Here is a 6,777-nt window from a genome sequence, read left to right on the forward strand (position 1 = left end):
CTCCCTCGCTGCCGGAGGAGGAGTCTGCTGCAATCCGAGCCGGCTGCTGGCCCGGGAGCCGGGAAAGAGGCCGGGATGCTCCAGCGGGCTGGGACAGTGTCCCCTCTGCCGGGGCACACACGGGCTGGGGGATAGAAGGATGGACCAGACAGTTCCTTCCTCACGCTGTAACTTTCCTGCAGGGGTTCAAGATGTGCCATTCCCCAGCCCAAACCGTGTGCCTTGTTCCCATCTTCCTCCCTGAGGACTCTCTGCCTTTCCACAGGTTGGGATGGGTCCAACAGCACGGCCAGTTCTGCTAAAAGGGGGATCAGAGCAGCCTGAGCCCTCCTCTGTGCAGGAGAGGGTGGATGGAGAAGCACAGGCTGGGAATAGCAAGATCTGGCACTGGTGGGTCTGGAGCTCTGCCCGTGCCAAGCTGACACTGATACCAGCTCTAAAATCTGCCTCCAGGCACTGGCACTGCCTCAGCTGCTGCTCATCATTCCCATTACCTGAGGAGCTTTCTGCAAGGCCAGAGCTGACCCAAAAGTGACACTGACCAGCAAAGTAACAGGCAGAGGAACTGGGATGTGGAAAGGGTTAATTGCACCCATCACTACTGTTGAATTGCTGTACAATCATACTTCCAACAGTTAAATCAGGAGTGAAAAATACTGCCTGGCATAGGGGACCAAACCTCAGAAACACAAAATAAACCTCCAAAAAGAGAGTGTGGAGGAGATGGGTGTGAGGGAAGGGAAGGAAATCTTATCAGCTAAGGATGTTCTGCTTCAATTTAAAGTCTAATAAAGCATCAATAAACTAAATCTATCCTTAATTAGCTCCTCTGTAGCAGTAATTCATCAGCAAGCATTGACTTTGCCATTGTCTCCATCAGCACAGACTTCCAGGCTTACATTCCCCCATCTCATAAATGCTGCTCAATCCAGCCAAGTGGATTGGGGATTCAGGAAGAGCAGGATGGGGTGGTCAGAAGGAGCAGGAGGCACAGGTAAAGGCACCCCTGCAGCTGCAGGCAGGTTTTTCTCCTGCTTTGTGCTGCTGCAGGAGCAGCAGAGGTAACAAGGGCAGGCTGGACAAACCTCACTGCCAGTGCTGCTGTCCAAGGCAAACACCAGGAGCAGTGGGATGGGCTGTGCCAAATGGGCTGTGCCAACAAGGCTGCTCTGTCTGGGCTGTCCCAGAGCAGCTCTGCCCCTGTCCCACTCTCTGGCCCCTAAAGGCAGAACAGGCTCCCCTTGTGCTCCTGCAGCCCCAGGTGTCCATGCCAGGCTCAGCTAAAGCCTAAAGAGTCTTTGGGGTGCTCCCAGGGCAGGCTGGACTTGTCCCTGCCCTGCTGCAGATTCTTCATTCCTACCAGTGACACTGTGGGGAGAGCTCCCCACATCTGCCCATCCCATTGCTCACTGTGCTGCTTCAGCTGTGGAGAATCTGCTGCTGTTTTAATCATTGGATAATAGCTATCTTCAATCATTGGATAATAACTAACTTGAATCACTGGATTATAACTATCTTCAATCACTGGAAAATAACTATCTTTCTTAAACAAATATAAAAAATTAAGAATAAAAAAAAAATTTAAAAATATTCAGTTCTAATCCTGAGAGTGCTTTACAGTAACAAGGTAAAGGATTTCAGCTCTTGCCAGCTTCTTCCATGAAAAACACAGGAGGAAAAAAAAGGTTCTTTCTTCCATAAATAACTTTGTAAAATGTGCCCTTTAAGTTAGACATTAATTTTTCAACTTGAGACCCACATAAAAAAGGAAGGGAAGCAACTAAAAATATATTATCTCCCCATCTCAAGCCTGGGAAACCATCAAGGAGCAGAGTGAGGGCACAGCAGCCAAAGATATGCAGGGCTGCTGAGGATGGAGCTGTGCTTGGAAAGCTGCCTGTGAGGATGATGGGCTGGGAGATGGATTAAAACTCCTGCTGAGAGGACAGAGCACCACTGTGAACCTGCAGCTCTCATAGAGGAGGTGACTGGAGTGACTGTTTTCCCAACAAGGACCAGGGCCAAGCTGGTGAAATGAGTCAGCAGCCTTGAGAAAAACTCCTTGAGAGGAGGGTTTTTCCTCTTCAGCTGCATAAAATTAGATTTTGAAAATTATGGATACTGGATGTTGAGCCTCAAAATCTAATTAAATTTTAAAAAGGAATTAGGTAAATTAATGCAGCACAGGTCCTGGTGTTGAACATGGAAATCCAGATGATTCCTTCAGTTTTCAGTGATGGAAGCTGTAAGAACACATTAGTGGAGGTTCACTCACAATTGCTCCTCTTTCCCTGATCTCTGCTACTGGTCCACACCAGAACAAGGATCCAGGCCTGGAAGAGCTCCTGTTCTCCATCAGCTCCACTCTGAATGTCACAGCCTCAGGGTTCTTACACTGGCATTTAGTGGAAAAGCATTTCACCAATTCAAGAGGAAATGGATGTTAAACCAAAGCCCAGCTCACAGCACCGAGCTCTTCTTTAACCTCAGCAGTGTCCTCTGCACATCTGACAGTTTCCCCCAAAGCATTTTCATCCCTTTTTTGAAAGGAATACAGGGCATACACCCAGCAAGCTGCTGCTAACTCCATCCTGGAGGTCACAGAATCTCAGGGTTGGGAAAAAACAATCCCTAAATATGTCTCACTTGCTCCCCATTCATGCAGGGATTAATTAGATTGGATTAGTTATCAGCTTGATCTACAGATGAAAAGTACTTTCCACAGCATGTGGAAATCTACAATGAATGTGCAGAGTCCCTTCACCTAGGTTTCCTCTCCAGAGGAACTGCAGTCTCTGAATTTTCTGTTTCAATAGATTAGGAAGTAGTTTGACTAATTAAGTGTTCAGAAAAGAAAGAAGCACCTCTAGGTACAGCCAAATATCTTGGTTTTTTTAGCTCCTAACTTCATTACACCAATTGAAGGTTCAGCACCCTTTGATTTTTTTTTTTTTTTTTTTTTTTTTTTCCTTCTTTTTTCCTTGAGGAAAAGACAGGAAGAAATCAGATGAGTTTGTTTTGAAAAGCTGTGAGAAGATCAAAAAACTGTTTGTAAATCTTGCTGGGAGTGAGCAGAGAGGACACTGGGAGCTGTCATAGCCATCCTTGTCACTGGCTGCAAAGTTTGCCTTAGTCCTTTGCCTAAATTTTGTCCTCTCTGTGGCAACTCAGGCTCTGCATTTCAAGCAGAGAGCTGGAGAAATCTCCTGTGCAGGGGAGCAGAGTCTGGCAAGAGACAGATTCAGATTTTTCCTGCTCTGAGCTGGCACACCTGATGCCAGCAGGCTGCAGCTGGCAGCCAGCCAGCACTGCTCACCCCACACACCAAATTTAATTTAGCTTAAGCAAAAAAAACCCATAAAAATCTTAAAAGAATTTCACTGCCAACATCAACACAATAAAATCCCTGATTTGCAGGGCCTGTGTTCCTCTGGCTTTCCCCAGCCCAGCTGACATGGTGCTGTCCTTGCCACAGAACATTTCCCTGGAGGCAAGTCCTTGTCCCCAGCAAGGTGTGCTCACCTGGGCTGGAGCCCAGCATTGTTTGGGAGCCAGCCCCTCCCTGCTACTTTGGGAAAAGTTGTTTTTATCCAGCAGTGAAGGTCACAGGCCACCCTGGGGCTCTTTGTGCTTCACTCACTGGTGTCAGTGCCACAGCAAACACTGGGGCCACCTCACATCAACCCCCTGCACTGGGAACAGCACATCAGCAATCCTGGGGCATCTTGCTCAGAAACCCTTCCTCCACAGCAGCCAGGAATGGTCCTGGGGCCATTGCAGCCAGCCTGGAGATTTCTGTGCACCAGGGAAGCACATTGCACCCTGGAGCATCCTCCACAGGCTGGAAGCTGGGAGTGCTCAGCAGAGTTCTCAGAGAAAAGTGGGAAGGTTTATTTCCATCTAGTGGCAGAAAACGAACATGTTATTCAGCAATTTCTCATTAGCCAGTTATAAACCTGAGCTGGAGCTCTCCTGTCATTGAGTGTCCTTCATTTGGTTCCAGAAAAGAAAATTAGAATGTTTGAACAATATGTTGCTTCTTTTCACAGGAAAGAGAGGCTGCTAACCCCAAGCAATCAAATGCAAGGCAAAATAATTCAGTTGGCTTCAAAGTAACAAATAGGGGATCTTTATTACCATTAAAATTGTAAACAAATACGGCTCAGTCCTGATTCTCCAGAGCTACAAGGGATAGAATTTTAGCTTGGAAAAAAAAAAAAAAAAAAAAAAAAAAAAAAACACTGAAAAATTAAATTCTCCGGTGGTTGCATTGCTTCAGGACTTACCTGCAGCTTTAATGAAAACACCACCAAGTACTCACCTTCTTTATGAACTAATAAAAGTTTTCATTGGGAAAGAAGAAAACTGACAAAGACCAAATGACAACAAAAGAAATGCTCTTACACAAGACAAGGAACCTCTGTCACCTCCACTTCCCCATTCCTCAACATCAGAGGAAACATTTCAAGCAGTCAATAGTCCTGAGCTGTTAGCTCCCATACCAGTGTGTGGGTGTGAGACTTCAAAGCAAGGCAGAGTAGTTTAATTCCCCCTGGTCACCCTCAGGGTGTTTTTTAAAGATCAATCAGGTGTTGCAGACCACTGGGACAGGGACACAGAGCCTTCCCTGTCCCTACTCTGGGACATCTCTGAGAGGCACCTCTGCTGCCCCAGCTCCACAAACACCTCTCAGGACTGGAGGATCTTGGGGGTCTTTTCCAGTGCAGATGATTCTGTGATTCAGGGAGGAGCAGGCTGCAGAGCAGCACTCACAGTTCCCCAGCATGGTCTGGACACCCTCACCTGGGTCAGGGCCATGCCATGGCCAAATCTAGACCCACACTCCTCTGAGAGAAGGAATGCTCAGGCTTCAGAGGTGGGCAAGTCTCCAGGCTCCTGCTGTGATGGGAATGTGCTAATTACAATACAATTAGCCTAGAATGAACACAGGCAGAGAAACAACTCCTGGCAGGGGAAGTGTAATCCTATCATGATCCATTGATCCATAAAAGTCATGATCTGTGATCCATCAAAAAGAGCTGTTGGCTATTCCTGTGCCAACCTGTATTGTGAGCAGTGAGAGACAGCCCTGTCCCAGCTCTGCTCTTCCTCATCATAAAGAAAGGGCTCTTACGCTGCTTTAACAGCAAGGGCCAGGGTAACAGGGATAACAAAGCCCTGATATTTGGTATTTGTTACAGCCTGAGCTTTAAACTGCCTCCAGCCAGCCTGCTGCACTCTGGCAGAGAAGGGAGAGCTGGAATCCCAAGGCAGTAAATATAAAATCACAGGAGTACCCGTGTGTGGCTCGAGGACAGGAGTTTTCCCAGTGTTGGCTTAATGCAGCAAGAAAGTCCCAGGCAGAGGACAGGGGGCTGTGGATAAGCAGCTCCTTGAGCAGAACACGTTTCCAACCCTGCATGCAGCTATTCAAAGCTCAGGTAAGGCTCCCTCAGAGCCAGCCATGCCCAGGGACACAATCCCCTCTAGAGGAAGGAAGGTGAAGTGACAAGTGAAGATCTGCCATCAGCTCTGAAAGGAGCATCCTCACAGAACCCTACAAACACTTTGGGCTGGAAAGGACCTTCAGGGTCATCTAATTCCAACCCCTGCTCCATGGGCAGGGACACCTTCACTAGATCAGCATCCTCTGTGTGAGCTGGTCTGCCCCAGCCCTTCCTCAAGCCCAGTGCAAGAGAGGGTTTGGGTGGCCTTGAGCAGATGGTACAAAGCCCTTCACAACCACCATCAAAGAGAGGACAGGCATTTACAGACATGGGAATGGGTGAGTCTGTTCTGCAGAGCTTTAATCTGGGATCTCACCAGCAGCCTAGGTTACACAAGGAGTATTTATTCCACTTCTCTGATATGCTTTGTACTGCCTCCCAAGGTCTGGGACCAGCTTAGAGACACACCTTGGTGTGGGCAAGAAGTTTAAGGGAGTTGCAGCAGCCTCAGCTTCAGATTCTATCTCTTCTTGCCAGTCCTGCAGTAACACTGGGCAGCCTCACTTTGCTGGGCAGATGAGATTTTAATTCAAGTCCATTGCATTGAGCTGCTCCCCAAACGTGACAGCTGATGGCTGGAGTCAATAGGCAATTTGTGAACACACAATTAAAACAGCAATTCCCTCTTGAATGGTATCAAGCTTCAATGCAACAACAATACACAGAAGAGGCTCTGTAAGGAAGAAAATTCCTAGTTTGACCTTGATCACAACAGCCTTTATATAGGCTGGCACATCAATTTACATATATTAACCATCTGTGTCAGCAGAGTAGGGAAAAAATGTATATACAAGTGGTTTTTGCCTTAGGTAGTAAGACACCATTCCATTGAAGGCAAGATGAGAAATCCAGTGCAGAACTGCTGAGACCAAGCAGCAGCACTTCTCAATCAGAAGCAGTGAACTTTTTTAAATAAAAGACACACTCCAGCCTTTCTGCCTTTGCTGGCAGAAGCTGATTTATCTATTGTAGAATTCACCAGCAACACTGAGCAGCCTCTCCAAGGGAGCACACTTTGGCAGGGCTTAGAGGGAATGATGAGAACTGGTTTCCACAGTGAGCAGAGCTGATAGCACTGGATTTTCCTGCTTGAGCAGTGGTCACAATCCTGGTGAGGTACAACACGACTGTTCTTGGCAGTCCTTGCAGCCAGCCCTGCCAGAGATTTGGCCTCTCCCACTCATTCTCAGCAACTGCAAGTACAAGGAAGCTTCTCCCAGGAGATCTTTTCAGTATTTCTTTAATCTTTTCTGTTTTTAGCCAGCTCGAA

Source organism: Erithacus rubecula (assembly GCF_903797595.1).
Source record: "Erithacus rubecula genome assembly, chromosome: 18".
Lineage (NCBI taxonomy): Eukaryota > Metazoa > Chordata > Aves > Passeriformes > Muscicapidae > Erithacus > Erithacus rubecula.